Genomic DNA, 15,954 nt, shown 5'->3' on the forward strand with positions numbered 1-15,954 from the left:
CGCTTCCTGGCTACAAAACCGGCGTCTACCAGAAGCACAAGCAAGACAAGGGTGATCTGTAGCGAAGTTTTCGGCACAGTGCCGTTCAGGAGAGTTTTTGTTGGAACTACTGCATCTGATTCAGGAGCCAAGGGCTACGCCACAGGCGTCTGCGCACAGTCGAGCATGTGTGTTGAATAATGGTGCTGATAGCCACGTATCATTTCATGCAGATTTGATGCCTTTCGGAGACAATTTTTCATTGAATAGGATTGTAGCTGATTTGTGGCAGCAGGAAATAAGCTGTAGTCAAAAGAATCTTCAATAGATGGTCGCAGGTCACATCAGTATTGTATGGCTCGTAACGCGTTGCGTGCAGCTCGGCTAGCTCAGTCGGTAGAGCATGAGACTCTTAATCTCAGGGTCGTGGGTTCGAGCCCCACGCTGGGCGGCGCAAAATTTTGTGTCTACGCGGATCCAACATGCGCCCCTCTCGTGAGCCTTGCGTAATGAACGTAACGGGTTACGACGATGCCTAGCTTCGTATGAATATCAGAGGAACGGTATTTGAAGCTGAAAGTGACTCTGAAATGAAATAAATGTGTTGTTTTGCAATTTTAGTTGTACATCGATATAGTGTGAGATGTGTAGGAAAGCAGCAGCTGTGCTAACTAAATGTAAATAATGGTCGCTCATGCGGTGCGTTTCGAGCTGAAGGGCTCCGATTCACTAGTTTGTAAGATTAAAGTACCCTATAAGTCCGCTAGGAGGCGCCTCCTTATCTCAGTGGCAGAGCGCTGGTCTAGTAAACCAGAGGTCGTGAGTTCGATCCTCACAGGCGGCAAATGAATTTTGTAACAGCCCCTCCCACCGTGGCATTTTCGAAAAAAGCGGTCAAGGATAAAAAAAATTATGAATGGGTGCGGTATTTAAGAAATGCTCTCGCAAATGAATAGTGTGAATGGTGCTATTAAAGTGGGCACCAGAAACTGCTGCTTTAGGCAGTCTCCGGAGAATGCCGACGTGAAATACTTAGTTCTTGTGATGTATTTTCTACCCCTGATAAAGACCCTCGCGATTGTCGTCGTCGTCGTCGTCGTCGTCGGCGCCGCCGCCGCTTTGGTAATAGCGACAATTCGCCATTGTATCACATAGGGTGAGGTACCTTCTGCAAGCGACTGAGATGGCACTAAACGATTGAAGCTGATTTGCCACCTCTTGTTTGATCAGCGTCATAAGGGCTTGAATGTAACTTGCGATGGGACACAGCAAGAAGTAGCGTCGTACTTTTAGTACTGAAATTTGAGATGGAGAACTGCGTCAAAGATGGGAAAATCATTCTGCCAAGTGTACAAATGGCGAAAACGATGTGTGAGTGGGGAAGTATATTGCGCCAGTGACCGTGTGGCTTAATGGATAAGGCGTCGGACTTCGGATTCGAAGATTGCAGGTTCGTATCCTGTCACGGTCGAGTTTTTCCTGTTCTGCAAAAGATGCATGCTGTTTTAGTGTGTTGTTTGAGTACACTAAAACTAGTTGGAAGTTGCTGCTGTCCGCTTCCTGGCTACAAAACCGGCGTCTACCAGAAGCACAAGCAAGACAAGGGTGATCTGTAGCGAAGTTTTCGGCACAGTGCCGTTCAGGAGAGTTTTTGTTGGAACTACTGCATCTGATTCAGGAGCCAAGGGCTACGCCACAGGCGTCTGCGCACAGTCGAGCATGTGTGTTGAATAATGGTGCTGATAGCCACGTATCATTTCATGCAGATTTGATGCCTTTCGGAGACAATTTTTCATTGAATAGGATTGTAGCTGATTTGTGGCAGCAGGAAATAAGCTGTAGTCAAAAGAATCTTCAATAGATGGTCGCAGGTCACATCAGTATTGTATGGCTCGTAAGGCGTTGCGTGCAGCCCGGCTAGCTCAGTCGGTAGAGCATGAGACTCTTAATCTCAGGGTCGTGGGTTCGAGCCCCACGCTGGACGGCGCAAAATTTTGTGTCTACGCGGATCCAACATGCGCCCCTCTCGTGAGCCTTGCGTAATGAACGTAACGGGTTACGACGATGCCTAGCTTCGTATGAATATCAGAGGAACGGTATTTGAAGCTGAAAGTGACTCTGAAATGAAATAAATGTGTTGTTTTGCAATTTTAGTTGTACATCGATATAGTGTGAGATGTGTAGGAAAGCAGCAGCTGTGCTAACTAAATGTAAATAATGGTCGCTCATGCGGTGCGTTTCGAGCTGAAGGGCTCCGATTCACTAGTTTGTAAGAACAAAGTATCCTATAAGTCAGCTAGGAGGCGCCTCCTTATCTCAGTGGCAGAGCGCTGGTCTAGTAAACCAGAGGTCGTGAGTTCGATCCTCACAGGCGGCAAATGAATTTTGTAACAGCCCCTCCCACCGTGGCATTTTCGAAAAAAGCGGTCAAGGATAAAAAAAATTATGAATGGGTGCGGTATTTAAGAAATGCTCTCGCAAATGAATAGTGTGAATGGTGCTATTAAAGTGGGCACCAGAAACTGCTGCTTTAGGCAGTCTCCGGAGAATGCCGACGTGAAATACTTAGTTCTTGTGATGTATTTTCTACCCCTGATAAAGACCCTCGCGATTGTCGTCGTCGTCGTCGGCGCCGCCGCCGCTTTGGTAATAGCGACAATTCGCCATTGTATCACATAGGGTGAGGTACCTTCTGCAAGCGACTGAGATGGCACTAAACGATTGAAGCTGATTTGCCACCTCTTGTTTGATCAGCGTCATAAGGGCTTGAATGTAACTTGCGATGGGACACAGCAAGAAGTAGCGTCGTACTTTTAGTACTGAAATTTGAGATGGAGAACTGCGTCAAAGATGGGAAAATCATTCTGCCAAGTGTAAAAAATGGCGAAAACGAGGTGTGAGTGGGGAAGTATATTGCGCCAGTGACCGTGTGGCCTAATGGATAAGGCGTCGGACTTCGGATTCGAAGATTGCAGGTTCGAATCCTGTCACGGTCGAGTTTTTCCTGTTCTGCAAAAGATGCATGCTGTTTTACTGTGTTGTTTGAGTACACTAAAACTAGTTGGAAGTTGCTGCTGTCCGCTTCCTGGCTACAAAACCGGCGTCTACCAGAAGCACAAGCAAGACAAGGGTGATCTGTAGCGAAGTTTTCGGCACAGTGCCGTTCAGGAGAGTTTTTGTTGGAACTACTGCATCTGATTCAGGAGCCAAGGGCTACGCCACAGGCGTCTGCGCACAGTCGAGCATGTGTGTTGAATAATGGTGCTGATAGCCACGTATCATTTCATGCAGATTTGATGCCTTTCGGAGACAATTTTTCATTGAATAGGATTGTAGCTGATTTGTGGCATCAGGAAATAAGCTGTAGTCAAAAGAATCTTCAATAGATGGTCGCAGGTCACATCAGTATTGTATGGCTCGTAACGCGTTGCGTGCAGCCCGGCTTGCTCAGTCGTTAGAGAATGAGACTCTTAATCTCAGGGTCGTGGGTTCGGGCCCCACTCTGGGCGGCGCAAAATTTTGTGTCTACGCGGATCCAACATGCGCCCCTCTCGTGAGCCTTGCGTAATGAACGTAACGGGTTACGACGATGCCTAGCTTCGTATGAATATCAGAGGAACGGTATTTGAAGCTGAAAGTGACTCTGAAATGAAATAAATGTGTTGTTTTGCAATTTTAGTTGTACATCGATATAGTGTGAGATGTGTAGGAAAGCAGCAGCTGTGCTAACTAAATGTAAATAATGGTCGCTCATGCGGTGCGTTTCGAGCTGAAGGGCTCCGATTCACTAGTTTGTAAGAACAAAGTATCCTAAAAGTCCGCTAGGAGGCGCCTTCTTATCTCAGTGGCAGAGGTCGTAAACCAGAGGTCGTGAGTTCGATCCTCACAGGCGGCAAATGAATTTTGTAACAGCCCCTCCCACCGTGGCCCTTTCGAAAAAAGCGGTCAAGGATAAAAAAAATTATGAATGGGTGCGGTATTTAAGAAATGCTCTCGCAAATGAATAGTGTGAATGGTGCTATTAAAGTGGGCACCAGAAACTGCTGCTTTAGGCAGTCTCCGGAGAATGCCGACGTGAAATACTTAGTTCTTGTGATGTATTTTCTACCCCTGATAAAGACCCTCGCGATTGTCGTCGTCGTCGGCGCCGCCGCCGCTTTGGTAATAGCGACAATTCGCCATTGTATCACATAGGGTGAGGTACCTTCTGCAAGCGACTGAGATGGCACTAAACGATTGAAGCTGATTTGCCACCTCTTGTTTGAACAGCGTCATAAGGGCTTGAATGTAACTTGCGATGGGACACAGCAAGAAGTAGCGTCGTACTTTTAGTACTGAAATTTGAGATGGAGAACTGCGTCAAAGATGGGAAAATCATTCTGCCAAGTGTACAAATGGCGAAAACGAGGTGTGAGTGGGGAAGTATATTGCGCCAGTGACCGTGTGGCCTAATGGATAAGGCGTCGGACTTCGGATCCGAAGATTGCAGTTTCGAATCCTGTCACGGTCGAGTTTTTCCTGTTCTGCAAAAGATGCATGCTGTTTTACTGTGTTGTTTGAGTACTCTAAAACTAGTTGGAAGTTGCTGCTGTCCGCTTCCTGGCTGCAAAACCGGCGTCTACCAGAAGCACAAGCATGACAAGGGTGATCTGTAGCGAAGTTTTCGGCACAGTGCCGTTCAGGAGAGTTTTTGTTGGAACTACTGCATCTGATTCAGGAGCCAAGGGCTACGCCACAGGCGTCTGCGCACAGTCGAGCATGTGTGTTGAATAATGGTGCTGATAGCCACGTATCATTTCATGCAGATTTGATGCCTTTCGGAGACAATTTTTCATTGAATAGGATTGTAGCTGATTTGTGGCAGCAGGAAATAAGCTGTAGTCAAAAGAATCTTCAATAGATGGTCGCAGGTCACATCAGTATTGTATGGCTCGTAACGCGTTGCGTGCAGCCCGGCTAGCTCAGTCGGTAGAGCATGAGACTCTTAATCTCAGGGTCGTGGGTTCGAGCCCCACGCTGGACGGCGCAAAATTTTGTGTCTACGCGGATCCAACATGCGCCCCTCTCGTGAGCCTTGCGTAATGAACGTAACGGGTTACGACGATGCCTAGCTTCGTATGAATATCAGAGGAACGGTATTTGAAGCTGAAAGTGACTCTGAAATGAAATAAATGTGTTGTTTTGCAATTTTAGTTGTACATCGATATAGTGTGAGATGTGTAGGAAAGCAGCAGCTGTGCTAACTAAATGCAAATAATGGTCGCTCATGCGGTGCGTTTCGAGCTGAAGGGCTCCGATTCACTAGTCTGTAAGGACAAAGTACCTTAAAAGTCCGCTAGGAGGCGCCTCCTTAGCTCAGTGGCAGAGCGCTGGTCTAGTAAACCAGAGGTCGTGAGTTCGATCCTCACAGGCGGCAAATGAATTTTGTAACAGCCCCTCCCACCGTGGCCCTTTCGAAAAAAGCGGTCAAGGATAAAAAAAATTATGAATGGGTGCGGTATTTAAGAAATGCTCTCGCAAATGAATAGTGTGAATGGTGATATTAAAGTGGGCACCAGAAACTGCTGCTTCAGGCAGTCTCCGGAGAATGCCGACTTGAAATACTTAGTTCTTGTGATGTATTTTCTACCCCTGATAAAGACCCTCGCGATTGTCGTCGGCGCCGCCGCCGCTTTGGTAATAGCGACAATTCGCCATTGTATCACATAGGGTGAGGTACCTTCTGCAAGCGACTGAGATGGCACTAAACGATTGAAGCTGATTTGCCACCTCTTGTTTGATCGGCGTCATAAGGGCTTGAATGTAACTTGCGATGGGACGCAGCAAGAAGTAGCGTCGTACTTTTAGTACTGAAATTTGAGATGGAGAACTGCGTCAAAGATGGGAAATTCATTCTGCCAAGTGTACAAATGGCGAAAACGAGGTGTGAGTGGGGAAGTATATTGCGCCAGTGACCGTGTGGCCTCATGGATAAGGCGTCGGACTTCGGATCCGAAGATTGCAGGTTCGAATCCTGTCACGGTCGAGTTTTTCCTGTTCTGCAAAAGATGCATGCTGTTTTACTGTGTTGTTTGAGTACACTAAAACTAGTTGGAAGTTGCTGCTGTCCGCTTCCTGGCTACAAAACCGGCGTCTACCAGAAGCACAAGCAAGACAAGGGTGATCTGTAGCGAAGTTTTCGGCACAGTGCCGTTCAGGAGAGTTTTTGTTGGAACTACTGCATCTGATTCAGGAGCCAAGGGCTACGCCACAGGCGTCTGCGCACAGTCGAGCATGTGTGTTGAATAATGGAGCTGATAGCCACGTATCATTTCATGCAGATTTGATGCCTTTCGGAGACAATTTTTCATTGAATAGGATTGTAGCTGATTTGTGGCAGCAGGAAATAAGCTGTAGTCAAAAGAATCTTCAATAGATGGTCGCAGGTCACATCAGTATTGTATGGCTCGTAACGCGTTGCGTGCAGCCCGGCTAGCTCAGTCGGTAGAGCATGAGTCTCTTAATCTCATGGTCGTGGGTTCGAGCCCCACGCTGTACGGCGCAAAATTTTGTGTCTACGCGGATCCAACATGCGCCCCTCTCGTGAGCCTTGCGTAATGAACGTAACGGGTTACGACGATGCCTAGCTTCGTATGAATATCAGAGGAACGGTATTTGAAGCTGAAAGTGACTCTGAAATGAAATAAATGTGTTGTTTTGCAATTTTAGTTGTACATCGATATAGTATGAGATGTGTAGGAAAGCAGCAGCTGTGCTAACTAAATGCAAATAATGGTCGCTCATGCGGTGCGTTTCGAGCTGAAGGGCTCCGATTCACTAGTTTGTAACAACAAAGTATCCTAAAAGTCCGCTAGGAGGCGCCTCCTTAGCTCAGTGGCAGAGCGCTGGTCTAGTAAACCAGAGGTCGTGAGTTCGATTCTCACAGGCGGCAGATGAATTTTGTAACAGCCCCTCCCACCGTGGCCCTTTCGAAAAAAGCGGTCAAGGATAAAAAAAATTATGAATGGGTGCGGTATTTAAGAAATGCTCTCGCAAATGAATAGTGTGAATGGTGCTATTAAAGTGGGCACCAGAAACTGCTGCTTTAGGCAGTCTCCGGAGAATGCCGACGTGAAATACTTAGTTCTTGTGATGTATTTTCTACCCCTGATAAAGACCCTCGCGATTGTCGTCGTCGTCGGCGCCGCCGCCGCTTTGGTAATAGCGACAATTCGCCATTGTATCACATAGGGTGAGGTACCTTCTGCAAGCGACTGAGATGGCACTAAACGATTGAAGCTGATTTGCCACCTCTTGTTTGATCAGCGTCATAAGGGCTTGAATGTAACTTGCGATGGGACACAGCAAGAAGTAGCGTCGTACTTTTAGTACTGAAATTTGAGATGGAGAACTGCGTCAAAGATGGGAAATTCATTCTGCCAAGTGTACAAATGGCGAAAACGAGGTGTGAGTGGGGAAGTATATTGCGCCAGTGACCGTGTGGCCTCATGGATAAGGCGTCGGACTTCGGATCCGAAGATTGCAGGTTCGAATCCTGTCACGGTCGAGTTTTTCCTGTTCTGCAAAAGATGCATGCTGTTTTACTGTGTTGTTTGAGTACACTAAAACTAGTTGGAAGTTGCTGCTGTCCGCTTCCTGGCTACAAAACCGGCGTCTACCAGAAGCACAAGCAAGACAAGGGTGATCTGTAGCGAAGTTTTCGGCACAGTGCCGTTCAGGAGAGTTTTTGTTGGAACTACTGCATCTGATTCAGGAGCCAAGGGCTACGCCACAGGCGTCTGCGCACAGTCGAGCATGTGTGTTGAATAATGGTGCTGATAGCCACGTATCATTTCATGCAGATTTGATGCCTTTCGGAGACAATTTTTCATTGAATAGGATTGTAGCTGATTTGTGGCAGCAGGAAATAAGCTGTAGTCAAAAGAATCTTCAATAGATGGTCGCAGGTCACATCAGTATTGTATGGCTCGTAACGCGTTGCGTGCAGCCCGGCTAGCTCAGTCGGTAGAGCATGAGACTCTTAATCTCAGGGTCGTGGGTTCGAGCCCCACGCTGGGCGGCGCAAAATTTTGTGTCTACGCGGATCCAACATGCGCCCCTCTCGTGAGCCTTGCGTAATGAACGTAACGGGTTACGACGATGCCTAGCTTCGTATGAATATCAGAGGAACGGTATTTGAAGCTGAAAGTGACTCTGAAATGAAATAAATGTGTTGTTTTGCAATTTTAGTTGTACATCGATATAGTGTGAGATGTGTAGGAAAGCAGCAGCTGTGCTAACTAAATGTAAATAATGGTCGCTCATGCGGTGCGTTTCGAGCTGAAGGGCTCCGATTCACTAGTTTGTAAGAACAAAGTATCCTAAAAGTCCGCTAGGAGGCGCCTCCTTATCTCAGTGGCAGAGGTCGTAAACCAGAGGTCGTGAGTTCGATCCTCACAGGCGGCAAATGAATTTTGTAACAGCCCCTCCCACCGTGGCCCTTTCGAAAAAAGCGGTCAAGGATAAAAAAAATTATGAATGGGTGCGGTATTTAAGAAATGCTCTCGCAAATGAATAGTGTGAATGGTGATATTAAAGTGGGCACCAGAAACTGCTGCTTTAGGCAGTCTCCGGAGAATGCCGACGTGAAATACTTAGTTCTTGTGATGTATTTTCTACCCCTGATAAAGACCCTCGCGATTGTCGTCGTCGTCGGCGCCGCCGCCGCTTTGGTAATAGCGACAATTCGCCATTGTATCACATAGGGTGAGGTACCTTCTGCAAGCGACTGAGATGGCACTAAACGATTGAAGCTGATTTGCCACCTCTTGTTTGATCAGCGTCATAAGGGCTTGAATGTAACTTGCGATGGGACACAGCAAGAAGTAGCGTCGTACTTTTAGTACTGAAATTTGAGATGGAGAACTGCGTCAAAGATGGGAAAATCATTCTGCCAAGTGTACAAATGGCGAAAACGATGTGTGAGTGGGGAAGTATATTGCGCCAGTGACCGTGTGGCCTAATGGATAAGGCGTCGGACTTCGGATTCGAAGATTGCAGGTTCGTATCCTGTCACGGTCGAGTTTTTCCTGTTCTGCAAAAGATGCATGCTGTTTTAGTGTGTTGTTTGAGTACACTAAAACTAGTTGGAAGTTGCTGCTGTCCGCTTCCTGGCTACAAAACCGGCGTCTACCAGAAGCACAAGCAAGACAAGGGTGATCTGTAGCGAAGTTTTCGGCACAGTGCCGTTCAGGAGAGTTTTTGTTGGAACTACTGCATCTGATTCAGGAGCCAAGGGCTACGCCACAGGCGTCTGCGCACAGTCGAGCATGTGTGTTGAATAATGGTGCTGATAGCCACGTATCATTTCATGCAGATTTGATGCCTTTCGGAGACAATTTTTCATTGAATAGGATTGTAGCTGATTTGTGGCAGCAGGAAATAAGCTGTAGTCAAAAGAATCTTCAATAGATGGTCGCAGGTCACATCAGTATTGTATGGCTCGTAACGCGTTGCGTGCAGCCCGGCTAGCTCAGTCGGTAGAGCATGAGACTCTTAATCTCAGGGTCGTGGGTTCGAGCCCCACGCTGGACGGCGCAAAATTTTGTGTCTACGCGGATCCAACATGCGCCCCTCTCGTGAGCCTTGCGTAATGAACGTAACGGGTTACGACGATGCCTAGCTTCGTATGAATATCAGAGGAACGGTATTTGAAGCTGAAAGTGACTCTGAAATGAAATAAATGTGTTGTTTTGCAATTTTAGTTGTACATCGATATAGTGTGAGATGTGTAGGAAAGCAGCAGCTGTGCTAACTAAATGCAAATAATGGTCGCTCATGCGGTGCGTTTCGAGCTGAAGGGCTCCGATTCACTAGTCTGTAAGGACAAAGTACCTTAAAAGTCCGCTAGGAGGCGCCTCCTTAGCTCAGTGGCAGAGCGCTGGTCTAGTAAACCAGAGGTCGTGAGTTCGATCCTCACAGGCGGCAAATGAATTTTGTAACAGCCCCTCCCACTGTGGCCCTTTCGAAAAAGCGGTCAAGGATAAAAAAAATTATGAATGGGTGCGGTATTTAAGAAATGCTCTCGCAAATGAATAGTGTGAATGGTGCTATTAAAGTGGGCACCAGAAACTGCTGCTTTAGGCAGTCTCCGGAGAATGCCGACGTGAAATACTTAGTTCTTGTGATGTATTTTCTACCCCTGATAAAGACCCTCGCGATTGTCGTCGTCGTCGTCGGCGCCGCCGCCGCTTTGGTAATAGCGACAATTCGCCATTGTATCACATAGGGTGAGGTACCCTCTGCAAGCGACTGAGATGGCACTAAACGATTGAAGCTGATTTGCCACCTCTTGTTTGATCAGCGTCATAAGGGCTTGAATGTAACTTGCGATGGGACACAGCAAGAAGTAGCGTCGTACTTTTAGTACTGAAATTTGAGATGGAGAACTGCGTCAAAGATGGGAAAATCATTCTGCCAAGTGTACAAATGGCGAAAACGATGTGTGAGTGGGGAAGTATATTGCGCCAGTGACCGTGTGGCCTAATGGATAAGGCGTCGGACTTCGGATTCGAAGATTGCAGGTTCGTATCCTGTCACGGTCGAGTTTTTCCTGTTCTGCAAAAGATGCATGCTGTTTTAGTGTGTTGTTTGAGTACACTAAAACTAGTTGGAAGTTGCTGCTGTCCGCTTCCTGGCTACAAAACCGGCGTCTACCAGAAGCACAAGCAAGACAAGGGTGATCTGTAGCGAAGTTTTCGGCACAGTGCCGTTCAGGAGAGTTTTTGTTGGAACTACTGCATCTGATTCAGGAGCCAAGGGCTACGCCACAGGCGTCTGCGCACAGTCGAGCATGTGTGTTGAATAATGGTGCTGATAGCCACGTATCATTTCATGCAGATTTGATGCCTTTCGGAGACAATTTTTCATTGAATAGGATTGTAGCTGATTTGTGGCAGCAGGAAATAAGCTGTAGTCAAAAGAATCTTCAATAGATGGTCGCAGGTCACATCAGTATTGTATGGCTCGTAACGCGTTGCGTGCAGCCCGGCTAGCTCAGTCGGTAGAGCATGAGACTCTTAATCTCAGGGTCGTGGGTTCGAGCCCCACGCTGGACGGCGCAAAATTTTGTGTCTACGCGGATCCAACATGCGCCCCTCTCGTGAGCCTTGCGTAATGAACGTAACGGGTTACGACGATGCCTAGCTTCGTATGAATATCAGAGGAACGGTATTTGAAGCTGAAAGTGACTCTGAAATGAAATAAATGTGTTGTTTTGCAATTTTAGTTGTACATCGATATAGTGTGAGATGTGTAGGAAAGCAGCAGCTGTGCTAACTAAATGCAAATAATGGTCGCTCATGCGGTGCGTTTCGAGCTGAAGGGCTCCGATTCACTAGTCTGTAAGGACAAAGTACCTTAAAAGTCCGCTAGGAGGCGCCTCCTTAGCTCAGTGGCAGAGCGCTGGTCTAGTAAACCAGAGGTCGTGAGTTCGATCCTCACAGGCGGCAAATGAATTTTGTAACAGCCCCTCCCACTGTGGCCCTTTCGAAAAAGCGGTCAAGGATAAAAAAAATTATGAATGGGTGCGGTATTTAAGAAATGCTCTCGCAAATGAATAGTGCGAATGGTGATATTAAAGTGGGCACCAGAAACTGCTGCTTCAGGCAGTCTCCGGAGAATGCCGACTTGAAATACTTAGTTCTTGTGATGTATTTTCTACCCCTGATAAAGACCCTCGCGATTGTCGTCGGCGCCGCCGCCGCTTTGGTAATAGCGACAATTCGCCATTGTATCACATAGGGTGAGGTACCTTCTGCAAGCGACTGAGATGGCACTAAACGATTGAAGCTGATTTGCCACCTCTTGTTTGATCGGCGTCATAAGGGCTTGAATGTAACTTGCGATGGGACACAGCAAGAAGTAGCGTCGTACTTTTAGTACTGAAATTTGAGATGGAGAACTGCGTCAAAGATGGGAAATTCATTCTGCCAAGTGTACAAATGGCGAAAACGAGGTGTGAGTGGGGAAGTATATTGCGCCAGTGACCGTGTGGCCTAATGGATAAGGCGTCGGACTTCGGATCCGAAGATTGCAGGTTCGAATCCTGTCACGGTCGAGTTTTTCCTGTTCTGCAAAAGATGCATGCTGTTTTACTGTGTTGTTTGAGTACACTAAAACTAGTTGGAAGTTGCTGCTGTCCGCTTCCTGGCTACAAAACCGGCGTCTACCAGAAGCACAAGCAAGACAAGGGTGATCTGTAGCGAAGTTTTCGGCACAGTGCCGTTCAGGAGAGTTTTTGTTGGAACTACTGCATCTGATTCAGGAGCCAAGGGCTACGCCACAGGCGTCTGCGCACAGTCGAGCATGTGTGTTGAATAATGGTGCTGATAGCCACGTATCATTTCATGCAGATTTGATGCCTTTCGGAGACAATTTTTCATTGAATAGGATTGTAGCTGATTTGTGGCAGCAGGAAATAAGCTGTAGTCAAAAGAATCTTCAATAGATGGTCGCAGGTCACATCAGTATTGTATGGCTCGTAACGCGTTGCGTGCAGCCCGGCTAGCTCAGTCGGTAGAGCATGAGACTCTTAATCTCAGGGTCGTGGGTTCGAGCCCCACGCTGGACGGCGCAAAATTTTGTGTCTACGCGGATCCAACATGCGCCCCTCTCGTGAGCCTTGCGTAATGAACGTAACGGGTTACGACGATGCCTAGCTTCGTATGAATATCAGAGGAACGGTATTTGAAGCTGAAAGTGACTCTGAAATGAAATAAATGTGTTGTTTTGCAATTTTAGTTGTACATCGATATAGTGTGAGATGTGTAGGAAAGCAGCAGCTGTGCTAACTAAATGCAAATAATGGTCGCTCATGCGGTGCGTTTCGAGCTGAAGGGCTCCGATTCACTAGTCTGTAAGGACAAAGTACCTTAAAAGTCCGCTAGGAGGCGCCTCCTTAGCTCAGTGGCAGAGCGCTGGTCTAGTAAGCCAGAGGTCGTGAGTTCGATCCTCACAGGCGGCAAATGAATTTTGTAACAGCCCCTCCCACTGTGGCCCTTTCGAAAAAGCGGTCAAGGATAAAAAAAATTATGAATGGGTGCGGTATTTAAGAAATGCTCTCGCAAATGAATAGTGTGAATGGTGCTATTAAAGTGGGCACCAGAAACTGCTGCTTTAGGCAGTCTCCGGAGAATGCCGACGTGAAATACTTAGTTCTTGTGATGTATTTTCTACCCCTGATAAAGACCCTCGCGATTGTCGTCGTCGTCGTCGGCGCCGCCGCCGCTTTGGTAATAGCGACAATTCGCCATTGTATCACATAGGGTGAGGTACCCTCTGCAAGCGACTGAGATGGCACTAAACGATTGAAGCTGATTTGCCACCTCTTGTTTGATCAGCGTCATAAGGGCTTGAATGTAACTTGCGATGGGACACAGCAAGAAGTAGCGTCGTACTTTTAGTACTGAAATTTGAGATGGAGAAATGCGTCAAAGATGGGAAATTCATTCTGCCAAGTGTACAAATGGCGAAAACGAGGTGTGAGTGGGGAAGTATATTGCGCCAGTGACCGTGTGGCCTAATGGATAAGGCGTCGGACTTCGGATCCGAAGATTGCAGGTTCGAATCCTGTCACGGTCGAGTTTTTCCTGTTCTGCAAAAGATGCATGCTGTTTTACTGTGTTGTTTGAGTACACTAAAACTAGTTGGAAGTTGCTGCTGTCCGCTTCCTGGCTACAAAACCGGCGTCTACCAGAAGCACAAGCAAGACAAGGGTGATCTGTAGCGAAGTTTTCGGCACAGTGCCGTTCAGGAGAGTTTTTGTTGGAACTACTGCATCTGATTCAGGAGCCAAGGGCTACGCCACAGGCGTCTGCGCACAGTCGAGCATGTGTGTTGAATAATGGTGCTGATAGCCACGTATCATTTCATGCAGATTTGATGCCTTTCGGAGACAATTTTTCATTGAATAGGATTGTAGCTGATTTGTGGCAGCAGGAAATAAGCTGTAGTCAAAAGAATCTTCAATAGATGGTCGCAGGTCACATCAGTATTGTATGGCTCGTAACGCGTTGCGTGCAGCCCGGCTAGCTCAGTCGGTAGAGCATGAGACTCTTAATCTCAGGGTCGTGGGTTCGAGCCCCACGCTGGACGGCGCAAAATTTTGTGTCTACGCGGATCCAACATGCGCCCCTCTCGTGAGCCTTGCGTAATGAACGTAACGGGTTACGACGATGCCTAGCTTCGTATGAATATCAGAGGAACGGTATTTGAAGCTGAAAGTGACTCTGAAATGAAATAAATGTGTTGTTTTGCAATTTTAGTTGTACATCGATATAGTGTGAGATGTGTAGGAAAGCAGCAGCTGTGCTAACTAAATGCAAATAATGGTCGCTCATGCGGTGCGTTTCGAGCTGAAGGGCTCCGATTCACTAGTCTGTAAGGACAAAGTACCTTAAAAGTCCGCTAGGAGGCGCCTCCTTAGCTCAGTGGCAGAGCGCTGGTCTAGTAAACCAGAGGTCGTGAGTTCGATCCTCACAGGCGGCAAATGAATTTTGTAACAGCCCCTCCCACTGTGGCCCTTTCGAAAAAGCGGTCAAGGATAAAAAAAATTATGAATGGGTGCGGTATTTAAGAAATGCTCTCGCAAATGAATAGTGTGAATGGTGCTATTAAAGTGGGCACCAGAAACTGCTGCTTTAGGCAGTCTCCGGAGAATGCCGACGTGAAATACTTAGTTCTTGTGATGTATTTTCTACCCCTGATAAAGACCCTCGCGATTGTCGTCGTCGTCGTCGGCGCCGCCGCCGCTTTGGTAATAGCGACAATTCGCCATTGTATCACATAGGGTGAGGTACCCTCTGCAAGCGACTGAGATGGCACTAAACGATTGAAGCTGATTTGCCACCTCTTGTTTGATCAGCGTCATAAGGGCTTGAATGTAACTTGCGATGGGACACAGCAAGAAGTAGCGTCGTACTTTTAGTACTGAAATTTGAGATGGAGAACTGCGTCAAAGATGGGAAAATCATTCTGCCAAGTGTACAAATGGCGAAAACGATGTGTGAGTGGGGAAGTATATTGCGCCAGTGACCGTGTGGCCTAATGGATAAGGCGTCGGACTTCGGATTCGAAGATTGCAGGTTCGTATCCTGTCACGGTCGAGTTTTTCCTGTTCTGCAAAAGATGCATGCTGTTTTAGTGTGTTGTTTGAGTACACTAAAACTAGTTGGAAGTTGCTGCTGTCCGCTTCCTGGCTACAAAACCGGCGTCTACCAGAAGCACAAGCAAGACAAGGGTGATCTGTAGCGAAGTTTTCGGCACAGTGCCGTTCAGGAGAGTTTTTGTTGGAACTACTGCATCTGATTCAGGAGCCAAGGGCTACGCCACAGGCGTCTGCGCACAGTCGAGCATGTGTGTTGAATAATGGTGCTGATAGCCACGTATCATTTCATGCAGATTTGATGCCTTTCGGAGACAATTTTTCATTGAATAGGATTGTAGCTGATTTGTGGCAGCAGGAAATAAGCTGTAGTCAAAAGAATCTTCAATAGATGGTCGCAGGTCACATCAGTATTGTATGGCTCGTAACGCGTTGCGTGCAGCCCGGCTAGCTCAGTCGGTAGAGCATGAGACTCTTAATCTCAGGGTCGTGGGTTCGAGCCCCACGCTGGACGGCGCAAAATTTTGTGTCTACGCGGATCCAACATGCGCCCCTCTCGTGAGCCTTGCGTAATGAACGTAACGGGTTACGACGATGCCTAGCTTCGTATGAATATCAGAGGAACGGTATTTGAAGCTGAAAGTGACTCTGAAATGAAATAAATGTGTTGTTTTGCAATTTTAGTTGTACATCGATATAGTGTGAGATGTGTAGGAAAGCAGCAGCTGTGCTAACTAAATGCAAATAATGGTCGCTCATGCGGTGCGTTTCGAGCTGAAGGGCTCCGATTCACTAGTCTGTAAGGACAAAGTACCTTAAAAGTCCGCTAGGAG

At 47.2% G+C, this 15,954-nt stretch overlaps 28 non-coding genes across 28 annotated transcripts; all 28 read left to right on the forward strand.

The window, feature by feature from the left end:
* Positions 1-357: 357 nt before the first annotated feature.
* Trnak-cuu (transfer RNA lysine (anticodon CUU)) lies at positions 358-430 on the forward strand. Its single transcript has one exon. It is a non-coding gene; the product is annotated as a tRNA-Lys (tRNA).
* A 321-nt stretch (positions 431-751) lies between these two features.
* Trnat-agu (transfer RNA threonine (anticodon AGU)) lies at positions 752-823 on the forward strand. Its single transcript has one exon. It is a non-coding gene; the product is annotated as a tRNA-Thr (tRNA).
* A 554-nt stretch (positions 824-1,377) lies between these two features.
* On the forward strand, positions 1,378-1,450 carry Trnar-ucg (transfer RNA arginine (anticodon UCG)). Its single transcript has one exon. It is a non-coding gene; the product is annotated as a tRNA-Arg (tRNA).
* Positions 1,451-1,890: 440 nt separating this feature from the next.
* On the forward strand, positions 1,891-1,963 carry Trnak-cuu (transfer RNA lysine (anticodon CUU)). The gene has a single exon. It is a non-coding gene; the product is annotated as a tRNA-Lys (tRNA).
* A 321-nt stretch (positions 1,964-2,284) lies between these two features.
* Trnat-agu (transfer RNA threonine (anticodon AGU)) lies at positions 2,285-2,356 on the forward strand. Its single transcript has one exon. It is a non-coding gene; the product is annotated as a tRNA-Thr (tRNA).
* Positions 2,357-2,902: 546 nt separating this feature from the next.
* On the forward strand, positions 2,903-2,975 carry Trnar-ucg (transfer RNA arginine (anticodon UCG)). Its single transcript has one exon. It is a non-coding gene; the product is annotated as a tRNA-Arg (tRNA).
* A 1,441-nt stretch (positions 2,976-4,416) lies between these two features.
* On the forward strand, positions 4,417-4,489 carry Trnar-ucg (transfer RNA arginine (anticodon UCG)). The gene has a single exon. It is a non-coding gene; the product is annotated as a tRNA-Arg (tRNA).
* Positions 4,490-4,929: 440 nt separating this feature from the next.
* Trnak-cuu (transfer RNA lysine (anticodon CUU)) lies at positions 4,930-5,002 on the forward strand. The gene has a single exon. It is a non-coding gene; the product is annotated as a tRNA-Lys (tRNA).
* A 321-nt stretch (positions 5,003-5,323) lies between these two features.
* Positions 5,324-5,395, forward strand: Trnat-agu (transfer RNA threonine (anticodon AGU)). Its single transcript has one exon. It is a non-coding gene; the product is annotated as a tRNA-Thr (tRNA).
* A 536-nt stretch (positions 5,396-5,931) lies between these two features.
* Positions 5,932-6,004, forward strand: Trnar-ucg (transfer RNA arginine (anticodon UCG)). Its single transcript has one exon. It is a non-coding gene; the product is annotated as a tRNA-Arg (tRNA).
* A 440-nt stretch (positions 6,005-6,444) lies between these two features.
* Trnak-cuu (transfer RNA lysine (anticodon CUU)) lies at positions 6,445-6,517 on the forward strand. The gene has a single exon. It is a non-coding gene; the product is annotated as a tRNA-Lys (tRNA).
* Positions 6,518-6,838: 321 nt separating this feature from the next.
* Positions 6,839-6,910, forward strand: Trnat-agu (transfer RNA threonine (anticodon AGU)). Its single transcript has one exon. It is a non-coding gene; the product is annotated as a tRNA-Thr (tRNA).
* Positions 6,911-7,452: 542 nt separating this feature from the next.
* Positions 7,453-7,525, forward strand: Trnar-ucg (transfer RNA arginine (anticodon UCG)). Its single transcript has one exon. It is a non-coding gene; the product is annotated as a tRNA-Arg (tRNA).
* A 440-nt stretch (positions 7,526-7,965) lies between these two features.
* Positions 7,966-8,038, forward strand: Trnak-cuu (transfer RNA lysine (anticodon CUU)). The gene has a single exon. It is a non-coding gene; the product is annotated as a tRNA-Lys (tRNA).
* A 928-nt stretch (positions 8,039-8,966) lies between these two features.
* Trnar-ucg (transfer RNA arginine (anticodon UCG)) lies at positions 8,967-9,039 on the forward strand. Its single transcript has one exon. It is a non-coding gene; the product is annotated as a tRNA-Arg (tRNA).
* Positions 9,040-9,479: 440 nt separating this feature from the next.
* On the forward strand, positions 9,480-9,552 carry Trnak-cuu (transfer RNA lysine (anticodon CUU)). Its single transcript has one exon. It is a non-coding gene; the product is annotated as a tRNA-Lys (tRNA).
* A 321-nt stretch (positions 9,553-9,873) lies between these two features.
* On the forward strand, positions 9,874-9,945 carry Trnat-agu (transfer RNA threonine (anticodon AGU)). Its single transcript has one exon. It is a non-coding gene; the product is annotated as a tRNA-Thr (tRNA).
* A 544-nt stretch (positions 9,946-10,489) lies between these two features.
* Positions 10,490-10,562, forward strand: Trnar-ucg (transfer RNA arginine (anticodon UCG)). Its single transcript has one exon. It is a non-coding gene; the product is annotated as a tRNA-Arg (tRNA).
* A 440-nt stretch (positions 10,563-11,002) lies between these two features.
* Trnak-cuu (transfer RNA lysine (anticodon CUU)) lies at positions 11,003-11,075 on the forward strand. The gene has a single exon. It is a non-coding gene; the product is annotated as a tRNA-Lys (tRNA).
* Positions 11,076-11,396: 321 nt separating this feature from the next.
* Positions 11,397-11,468, forward strand: Trnat-agu (transfer RNA threonine (anticodon AGU)). The gene has a single exon. It is a non-coding gene; the product is annotated as a tRNA-Thr (tRNA).
* Positions 11,469-12,003: 535 nt separating this feature from the next.
* Trnar-ucg (transfer RNA arginine (anticodon UCG)) lies at positions 12,004-12,076 on the forward strand. Its single transcript has one exon. It is a non-coding gene; the product is annotated as a tRNA-Arg (tRNA).
* A 440-nt stretch (positions 12,077-12,516) lies between these two features.
* Trnak-cuu (transfer RNA lysine (anticodon CUU)) lies at positions 12,517-12,589 on the forward strand. The gene has a single exon. It is a non-coding gene; the product is annotated as a tRNA-Lys (tRNA).
* A 321-nt stretch (positions 12,590-12,910) lies between these two features.
* Trnat-agu (transfer RNA threonine (anticodon AGU)) lies at positions 12,911-12,982 on the forward strand. The gene has a single exon. It is a non-coding gene; the product is annotated as a tRNA-Thr (tRNA).
* A 544-nt stretch (positions 12,983-13,526) lies between these two features.
* Positions 13,527-13,599, forward strand: Trnar-ucg (transfer RNA arginine (anticodon UCG)). The gene has a single exon. It is a non-coding gene; the product is annotated as a tRNA-Arg (tRNA).
* A 440-nt stretch (positions 13,600-14,039) lies between these two features.
* Trnak-cuu (transfer RNA lysine (anticodon CUU)) lies at positions 14,040-14,112 on the forward strand. Its single transcript has one exon. It is a non-coding gene; the product is annotated as a tRNA-Lys (tRNA).
* Positions 14,113-14,433: 321 nt separating this feature from the next.
* Positions 14,434-14,505, forward strand: Trnat-agu (transfer RNA threonine (anticodon AGU)). The gene has a single exon. It is a non-coding gene; the product is annotated as a tRNA-Thr (tRNA).
* Positions 14,506-15,049: 544 nt separating this feature from the next.
* On the forward strand, positions 15,050-15,122 carry Trnar-ucg (transfer RNA arginine (anticodon UCG)). Its single transcript has one exon. It is a non-coding gene; the product is annotated as a tRNA-Arg (tRNA).
* A 440-nt stretch (positions 15,123-15,562) lies between these two features.
* Positions 15,563-15,635, forward strand: Trnak-cuu (transfer RNA lysine (anticodon CUU)). Its single transcript has one exon. It is a non-coding gene; the product is annotated as a tRNA-Lys (tRNA).
* Positions 15,636-15,954: the final 319 nt, after the last annotated feature.

Source organism: Schistocerca cancellata, chromosome 8 (assembly GCF_023864275.1).
Source record: "Schistocerca cancellata isolate TAMUIC-IGC-003103 chromosome 8, iqSchCanc2.1, whole genome shotgun sequence".
Lineage (NCBI taxonomy): Eukaryota > Metazoa > Arthropoda > Insecta > Orthoptera > Acrididae > Schistocerca > Schistocerca cancellata.